Below are 10,081 nucleotides of genomic sequence, written 5' to 3' on the forward strand. Positions count from 1 at the left end.
ATTAATGGGCTCAGTTTACTGCTGCCCCTGTTTTACCTTGCCCACCTTACATTGCCTTATATTTCGGATCCTGCAAATGACACCAACAGTATGTTACTCAGTGGCCCAGCAAACACATTGCTGCAATTATGAGTAGGGGAGCCCAGTGCAGAAAAGTGTGACATTGGAAAGGTTGGTGTGTAGAATTGGCTGCTCCTGTACCTTTAGAAGTAGTTTGATAGGCAGAAACATGCTGCTAAAATGTAGAGTGGAATAATATCACTCACTCTTAGTTGCCACCAGAAAAGAATCTTTTGGAGTCCATGCAAATGCTAACAGCCCTCATGCTCAGATATCTTCTGTTAAGACCTCAAGGAGGCTAAGTGCATTACTATCTAGTACAGGGAGGGTTTTCACAAAACTTTATTGCAATCATCTTTTTTTAAAAATATGAAAAACAGTATATAAATACTCAATTTTTAACTCATGAGCTATTGCTGCAATCTACTCTGATTGTATATTTTATCTTTATGAACGCTGTTTTTATGGTGTTATGTTATGTGAGCTGGTCTTTGACCTTAATAAATTATCTATCTATCTACTCAAGCTGGATAAATAAAATAAAAACATGTGACCCTGTGGATCATATACTACCTACTTTGCCATAAAAATAAATTGAAAAGGTTCCTGACTACCCTTTGTAGAAACTAAGTGTGTAGAAACTTTGTAGAAACTAAGACTCTGCTCTCTGGGACTACAACCTTTTTCTTAAGATTTGCAAGCTTTCCATATAGAAAAGAGCCCTGTAACTAACCAAGCATCCGGCCAGTTAATAAACTGAGAATGCGATCTCAAGTCACCAGTCACACGATTGTTATCAAATATGTTCGAAGTGCCCAAGTTACAACGGTCAAAGCCAAAGCTGGGAAGATGTGATATGCAAAGGTTATCAGATGGCAAACAAAGCTATGGTTTGCAGAGAGGTGAGTTTTCTGCATGTGCAGTTGCAATACTGAATTTACTGTTTGTTTCACAAGCTGAAAATAGGGTGTTGTTGTTTTTTTACAAAAAGTCTGCTCTATGTGAATATTTACATCTCATTTCTGGAATATTTAATGCATGATTATGCACAGACTGATAGCAACCAGCTCTCTGATGTGTTTAGGAGCAGGATACTGGCTTTCAACTTTTGTTGGATACACTCTGGTTTTGTTTGTTGCTTCACAGATGCCTTCCACCCCTCAGTCTGTTCTCAGTGTAAAAGGAGATGGCATGCTGACTCTGAATAGTGTAGCATGGACTTCCTGTTGCTCTGGATTCAAGCGTATGTTTGCCTTGGCAAATGTTCCTCCTTTACAGATCTAGGAGTAGTTATGTTTGTTTTTCTCTGATGATAAAATGCAAAACAAAAACAAAAACCAACCAAAACAGCCCTTGGGATTTGGTCCCAGGTCTGAGGAACCTGACTCTGAAAGGGAACAGGTGCAGGTTATATGAGAGAAGGATGCTAGTCAGTCAACCCCAACTCCTTGCCTGGAAGCTGTTATCACAACATTTTGAGAACTCTCTTCATGAGCATTCCAGTCAGGGAAGGGTTCATTACTAGCCCTGTTTGGTGGGATGCATGAGGGGAAAGAGCACAAGTGACTATGTTCAACCCACACATCCACCCTCCCCAGGGAAGAAATATGGGCTTGGTGGAAACAGCCTATGTTCATTATGGGAAAATCTAATAGGCATGGAGGTGATAAATGGAAGATGGACTCTCACATGATGCTTGAGAAGCAGGAGGTAGGGCTGCATTGTTGAACCAGTTAATAAGTTAGATTCAGCATAAGCAGAGCTAACCTTCAAAAATCTGTTCCATAGTGCTATGATTTACTTTACTGTTTTCATAGACTCATTTTGTTCTCACAGCCTGTGCAGTAACTGTGTTCTTTTATATGTGCACCTATTTTTCATTCTCAGCAATTTTTGCATCTCTGTATTGCAAAAAACAAAACCCCAAACCAACTCTTTACATAATCTGCAATATCAAGAGTACCTGCATTGGAAAGCAGAGCTGTGGGAAGGGGAATGTAAAGGTGATTCCTGGGAGGTGGGGTGCAACAGGTGATTAGGAAAGTACCAAGGAGGGAGTGGGAATCTGGAAGGGCCATTGGCTGCAGTGTGCTTTATGAATTAATTCCTTAATGAAGGTATTTTAAAGCCATGTTTTATGGCCAAGCCCTGAACTTAGCTAAACATAGCATGTAAAATCACAATCGTAAATTTACAACATGTAGCAAAATAGTAATAAAATAACACTAAATACCATCCCACCCAGGTTAACACGATCAATCAATCATTTTATTTGTATGTCACCTTTCCAGAGTTAACACCATGTTCAAGGTGGCTTAAAGGTAAAGGTAAAGGTACCCCTGCCCGTACGGGCCAGTCTTGACAGACTCTGGGGTTGTGCGCCCATCTCACTTAAGAGGCCAGGGGCCAGCGCTGTCCGGAGACACTTCCGGGTCACATGGCCAGCGTGACATTGCTGCTCTGGCGAGCCAGAACCGCACACGGAAACGCCGTTTACCTTCCCGCTGGTAAGCGGTCCCTATTTATCTACTTGTACCTGGAGGTGCTTTCGAACTGCTAGGTTGGCAGGCGCTGGGACCGAGCAGCGGGAGCGCACCCCGCCGCAGGGATTCGAACCGCCGACCTTTCGATCGGCAAGTCCTAGGCGCTGAGGCTTTAACCCACAGCGCCACCTGCGTCCCTTCAAGGTGGCTTACAACATACAAAAATTACATAATTATAAATATAGCAAAAGTAGTCAAACAAATAAAACATTAACAAGTACACAACCAAATTGAAAATTTCCCACATAAATCATAACAAGATACAAAAACATAATATGAATAGCATCAACACCTGCACCCTTTAAACAACAGACCCCTCTAAACAAAGCCCCATCACAAGAGTCTGTTCAGCAGCCTCAGCTTTTGTAGCTGGAGTCAGTCAGAGCTCTGCCCTCCCAGGCTAGGTGGGAAAAGGCCTGCAAGGCAGGGAGCAGGTGTTCACAGCCAATATGACCAAAACAAATAAAGCAGCTTAGCACTATATCATACAGTAGCAGTTTAACAAACTTTTAAGAAAAGTGACTTGAAGCAAATCGAACACTTATCTAAAGGCTTGTAATGATGGGGCCATCCAACCTTTGACTAGAATAGAGTTCCACAAGCATAGGGGCCACTGCTGAGAAGTCATCTCCAGTGTGCCTGCCAGTCTAATCAATTCCACTGGTAGGTATAGGGCAACTTGTCCCTGCTAGGGTTGTTCTATTTTGAAGAGCAAAAAAGAGGATGCTATGGCAATTCTCATTTTAAATACCCCTACTATGTGTAGACTATAAAAGCTATGATATATTGCTGAGGAGGGCAGGAGAAGAGAAAAGGAAAGCAAATCTTCAACCACCAGTTATGTCTATGTCTCACCCAGAAAGTATAGCCAGAGACATTTTGGCAAATTTAAAAAATCCATGGAGAGAATTTTTACCCTTGAAAAAGAGGACATGTCCTGGAAAAAGAGGACACATGGCAACCCTGTTACAGATAGGTAGCCGTGTTGTATCTGAAGAAGTGTGCATGCACACGAAAGCTCATACCAAGAACTAACTTAGTTGGTCTTTAAGGTGCTACTGGAAGGAATTTTTTTTGTTTTGACATGGCAACCCTGTTTTCTGACATTGCTTCCGCTTGGACTGTGGGCTCAGAAATCACAGCCCAAGCGGAAGCCAGGGGGTGCCAGGGGGTGTTAAAGAAGGACCGAACATTTTTTATGTATGCAACAACAGCAGCAAGGATACTCATTGCCAAGAATTGGAAGACTCAAGATCTACCCACACTGGAAGAATGGCAGATGCAGCTGATAGACTATATGCAACTGGCAGAGATGACCGGCAGAATCCGAGACCTGGGAGAAGAAAGGATGGAAGAAGACTGGAAGAAATTTAAAACTTATTTACAAAAATATTGTAATTTGATTGAATGTTAAGAAGGATGCTTGATCATAAATAATTGGCCACCACTAAACTAGATTGAAACTGGACGATAAGCGAGATAAAGGAAAAGACAAATCCTTTGGGAGAACTATCAGATTATATTTAAATGAGTGGATATAAGATTGTAAACAAGATGATAATTTGCTTGAAATTTTTTTTTTTAACAATGTAAGTGGGAGCGGGAGATGTGAGGAAGTCCAAACGAGTTATGAAATTTTGTGTATGACATAAGCAATGTTGTTTGTTATTTATGCTTTTTTTCTTATAAAAATTCTTAATAAATATTTATATATATAAAAAAAAACAATAGCGCTTAGTAGTTACGTATCTTTGCTGGATGTGTGAACATCTTTCTCTCCCTCCCTCCTTAAGCACATAGAGACTTGTTTGCAGACCCTGTGAGAGGCACATGTCCAAGTCTGAGCTTTTGAAGTAAGCTATAGCTTGCAGAAAAGAGATGCCTCAGTGTCTGAGTTAAACCCCACCTAACTTCAACTACCTTTTCCTAAGATAAAGACTTTATCTCCCATCCGACATAACAAGGAATAAAGTTTCAATCAAATGGGGGAAAAGAAGAATGACTAATACTACAAAAAACTAGTTTACACACACACGTTTTGACCTTCTGGGTTAAGTTTCCCTTCCTCCCAAGGGCAGCCCTCTCTCTGTTTTGAAACCATTTTATGAGACAAAGCAAAAAAAAAAGGGATTGGGGGCAGCTTTGCTTGAAGTTCATGTTGAGAGATTGGATCAGATAGCGAATTGTTAATGTTGTAGTTTAGCATGAACTCAGGCATGCTGCTTGCCAAAAATTCTAAAGTGTACATCTCAAAGACAGGATGTTGCATCTTGTCAGTATAAACAGTCCCCTCCTTGAGAGTTCACAGTCAGGGGAAGTCAGCTGCTCCTCCAAAGCTAGTTGGCTCCATGTTAAACTTCTCCATTTTCGATTAATTCCTCTTGCTAAACAGAAAATATGCACAACGATGATCCCCAGAGCACATCAGGTCATTATCAGCTGATTCACATAGATCATTCTTTATCCAGTTTATCCTTACCTGGAAAATTCCTAGTTCATGTTATCCACCCTGAAACAGGCTCTTGGAATGATGAGCACAATCTTCGATGACTGTCAAAGCCGTATTTACAATTAAAACATACAGCTCCATACAACACAAAAAACCCACACACAGGATGCTTAAGATTCTCTCACCTTTCCCCCCTTTCAGACTCAAAGGCTAATGAGTTAAGAATTGCCCAGGGTGATAATGGGGCTGCTAAATTTCTTTTAATGATTGCTACAGGCTCTAAAAGAGCTAGAAACAAAACTAGAGCAGGCTCTTTGGGAGAGGGTGTGTGTGTATGTGTGTGTGTTCAGGCACAAAGCACTGGGAAAGAGGAGCCTGGGAGAAAGGGGCTGCAGTTTTCACACTGTTAGGTGTTTAGAGGAAGACAAGCCACAGACACAGATGACTAATTCTGGCTAATTGCAACCTGCATAGGTCAAGGCCTGAAGGCCTCAGTGCCGCTAGGTCAGGGCAACATCCATCACTAGCCTCTTCTGTGAATAGTGGATCATCAGCAAGCCAGGACAATGGGAGGCACAATGGGAGCTTGAGAGGGCTTAACAAGGACAACAAAATTTAATCATTGCATCTCCTTCATACTCACTTCTCTCTTTCTGATTGGCAAATGCCTGGTGAGAAGTTACTCTGCAGAACATAACAAGGAGTGAGGCCTCACAGCCCTTTTCTCCTCCGTGGGCCAACCCCAGCCTTGTAGACTCTGCATCTTTCCAGCACATCGTATGCTGAGTGCTTTTTCATATTTCCAGTCCTGACTTGTTGTGGGGTAAAAAGGTAAAGGGGCCCCTGACCATTAGGTCCAGTCGTGACCAACTCTGGGGTTGCGGTGTTCATCTCGCTTTATTGGCCAAGGGAGCTGGCGTACAGCTTCCGGGTCATGTGGCCAGCATGACTAAGCCGCTTCTCTCTTGGGTGCCCCCCCCAAAAAAAATTTAAAGAACACAACCTGTTTGCCTCATCTCTATTAAGGTGGTGTTGTGGATTGTGGAATAGAGCTGTTGGCAAAAAATAAGCTGAGTGAGTGAGTGAATGAATGAATCTTTATTTGCATCAAGCACCAGCCATAGCAATAAAAAATAAAATGCAGTAAGCTGAGTGTTTCAGTATTATGTCCATGAATGGAAGCCAGGATAATCCTTGAGCATTTGGCCATGCTGGCTAGGATTGATGGGAGTTCGAATCCAACAGAGCCGGATTTATGTATAAGCTAAACAAGCTATAGCTTAGCGCCCTACTCTCTTGGGTGCCCCCCAAAAAAATTTAAAGAAAAAAACCCACTTAATAATTATTTCACTTCTTCTTAATTGTATTTCAGTTCAACAATTACTTTGGTAAAATACATATTTTGTTACGTGCAAATGGCTTTAGATAGCTATTAGGTCCATAAATTACCATATAGCAAAAAACTGTGACAATTTGTTGTTGACAAAGGACAGCTGGACATATAAGGGGCCCCATTACCTTCAGTAGCTTAGGGCCTCATCAAACCTAAATCCAGCCCTGGAGTCCAACAACATCTGAAGCACATCAGGGTTGAGAAGGCTGCTCTCACTCTGAAAGCAGTGGATCTCCAGACATGGGTCTTCTATATAATCTACTACAAGACCCTTTAAACAGGAGATTCCAGGGACTCGACCTGAGATCTGCAAACCTGGAGCCTTGTCCTCTACATGCCCTCTTCTGCTGAGCTATAGTCCCTTCCAGAATAATGTACTACTCTGGAGACTCACTATTATACTTTTTCAAAGTTTCACTGCTAACTATGGAACTTTCTTTAGTCAAAGGAGAGTACTCAGATAAGCAACGAGCCATTCTTTCCTGGCTCCATCTCACCCAGCAACTCTGTTGCTTTGATGCTTTATGAACAATGCGCCTCAGTAATGAGATATGCCTCAAACAGTAGAGTCTGTTTGTTCTCCAGTGCTTGGCTATTAGGAAGTGCAGGTTGTTCTGCTGACACGCTGTTCACAGACATGATCAAAATAGCTGCTGGAGTCCCATGAAAACAGTTGCTAAGGTTGGCAGACTGATATTCAGCAAAGGAATAGGACACTTCTGGATTAAAGTATCTTTTCTGCACCTGAAATTTAGTCTCCTTGTGTGTGTGACTGGAATAGAGTTGTCAATTTATTTGTTTATTTCTCACTTTACTTTATCAATAACCTAAGAAAAACAAATTCTAACAGATTGCATGGAAATTTATATCCAATTATATCTTTAATAATTACTAAGATGATTTGCCACACTGTCTTTACCCCTGTACAACTCCACCGTATGTGAAAAAGTTGACATCTGCAGGCTGACATCTCCAGCAATCCCCACAGCAGTAAGCATAATTTTTTTCTGAAGCTGGTGGGTGTAAAAAAATATTACAGAAATCTTCTTTCAATTGCATATTATAGTTAGGAGCAAACTTGCATATATAACTCTTAGCATTCCTCTTGTTTGGAACAGTTCCAAATCCCTTTCTCATAATTACTAATATTTTGCAGCACTTGCTTCTGTAGTCATTAGAATTGTGCACATTTGAGGCAAAAAAGAGAACAAAACAAAAAAACAACTTTTCCCCCTAGATTTGGTACGCACTAAGTTTTCAAAATTAGCTAACTCTCGAGTGACGTCATTTATTAGTTAACCTAAGAGCCCTTGCTGGATCAGAAGAAAGACTTCCATCTAGTCCAGCATTTTGTCCCAGACCAGATGCCTATGGGAAGACCACAAGCAGGACCTGAGCACAAGAGTCTTCTTCCATGGTTTCTCTCTAGCAACTAGCCTTCAGATGCATACTGTTGAATTAAAGCAGTAAACAAGGAAATCCTCAGGAGCACAGAAGGATCATATTTTTGTGTCTGCACAAAAAGAGAGAGAGGCATATCCACTTTTTCATGTAACTGGCTTTCTTCTCTTGCCCACATTCTCCACAGGTAGAGAGAGTGCCAAGGCAAAGTGAAGAAAAGAATGATTGCCATGAGTCTGGTAGACATGTGAGCTGGCCATTAGGCATGCAAATGGAAGATGTTGGTTAAGATTCCACAGGGAATGCACACGCCTGCACATTTTATGCATGGACTTCATTTCCCCCAGAAGTTATTTTTCAGAAGATGGCTTCCAGAAGGCTCTCTTTTCTCTTGAAGATCCTCCTAAGAGCTTTTCAAAGGAGAAACCACGGGGGGGGGGGGAGGGAATGCATATGTTACTGGCAGCATTCTCTCTCTAAAAAACTATTGCACCCAGTCTCCAAACTACTTTCTTCTTTTTTGATTTGGTAGATTTTATATATATATAAAATCTTTTCAAAAAAAGAATTTTGGAGGGAAGAATATAGAACTTACAGGACATGATCATAAGCACAAATTTTAGACCACAGTTGTGGCATTTAATTTTATGAAATGTGGATGTGGTTGTTAGGACAATTGTTGATGCAAATGAGGAAAGCAGATAGCTGTGAAAAATAGGAACACAATTTATATTATAGGGCTGAAATATTCAAATTGATATGAAAAATATAAAAAGGAGAAGTTTTGCTATGAGCTGCATATCAGTTATATGCTCTGCGCAAAACTGATTTTTCCCATTACTAATTTGTTAACCGTTCCGCACTAGTGTAGATGGACTAAGGTTCAGATTCTACAGATGAACATTTTGAGATTTCTTGGCCATAAAACACTATAATCCATATGATTTTTTTGTATGTAGTTTAACTTCAGTCAATAGAATTACACCAGAGTGTGTAATTCGAAACTTTAAAAGATATATAGATACCTAGACAAAAATCTCTCTCTGTATATATTTTTAAAAAATATTTTTGCATTTTCAATTTTCAATTTCACATAGAATAAATGAAAAAAAGAAGATACACAAACAGATAGAAAAATAAAATCTCCTTTGACTTCTCCCCCCCCCTTGTGGATCCACATATAACTATTTTCCCTCTGCATCTCTTCTGTAACTCTGTTCTTATAAGTCCTTTATCAATCCATAGTTCACATTTTGACTACAAGTTTTCTGTCAGTCCTATCAATGAATTTTATTGTTTGCAGTAGTTTTTCAAATAGATTATATACTTTTTCCATTCTTTAATAAAATCAGCCCCTTCCTGGCTTCTAATTCGTCCTGTAAGTTTTGCCATCTTGGCATAGTTCATCAATTTTATCTGCCACTCTTCCAAAAGTAAACCATGTTGTTGTGTATGTGTTTCACTGAAAATTAGGGAACAGCTTTGGGGTGTGTATTTATATATATATATATAATGAAACTTGAACCATACCTGACTGCCTCATGTGAATTAAAGAAAAGTCTAATTCAAGTCCTTTAAAACTTTCTCTTTCTGGAGAGTACGAAATCCTGAAGTTATTTTTTCTCATTCTCACAGTACTGGATGACTCTTTGAGGACTTGGCAGAATATATATTCCAGGTGACATGCCTTGATTTCATCCCTTCTGTCTTGTCTCTCCGTGTGTGACAAGCTTGGGAGATTTTTTTTTTCTGTCTATGAAAACAAGACAGCATTATTATTTTTAATTTGAAAGCACCAATGATATCTAGATGAACTAACATCAGAAATATTTGTAATTTTGTTCTGAATTTCCACACTTCCCTTTGCGTCACAAAGGGCCTGTTAGTTTGCAACTGGACAACAAGTTTTGCTGGAAGAAAAGTACAGGAGGTTTTTAGTTACCATGATCTGGAAAGTAAATTTTCTGTATGTGTATGCTTGGTGGATCTCTTTATATTTTCTCCCCCAACCCAATGCTTAAAAAAACGAATCTTACCCTGCTCTCCTTGATGCCACTTAAATGAGAACCATGCACAGGCAGCCCACTGAAATTCTTCCAGCAGTTCACCCAGATGTTTCATTTTGAGTTTGAAGAGCTCTTTAGCTTTGGGAGCTGCCAGTGGGGAAACTTTCTGTGGAGTGTTGGTGTCCTGCATTAAACTCTCTGGTCTCGCCTTTAAACTCAGGAAGCTCAA

At 40.3% G+C, this 10,081-nt stretch overlaps 1 long non-coding RNA gene across 2 annotated transcripts; it reads left to right on the top strand.

Moving 5' to 3' along the window:
* The first annotated feature begins 905 nt into the window (after nucleotides 1–905).
* On the top strand, nucleotides 906–9,772 carry LOC310838522. Of its 2 annotated transcripts, none has more exons than XR_014561014.1 (3): nucleotides 906–962; nucleotides 1,659–1,770; nucleotides 9,482–9,772. It is a non-coding gene; the product is annotated as an uncharacterized lncRNA (long non-coding RNA). The 2 variants fall into 2 exon arrangements; XR_014561015.1 differs by lacking the exon at nucleotides 9,482–9,772 and adding an exon at nucleotides 8,034–8,369.
* Nucleotides 9,773–10,081: the final 309 nt, after the last annotated feature.

The sequence above is a fragment of the Podarcis gaigeae genome (assembly GCF_964106915.1).
Source record: "Podarcis gaigeae genome assembly, chromosome: 2".
In the NCBI taxonomy this organism is placed as follows: domain Eukaryota; kingdom Metazoa; phylum Chordata; class Lepidosauria; order Squamata; family Lacertidae; genus Podarcis; species Podarcis gaigeae.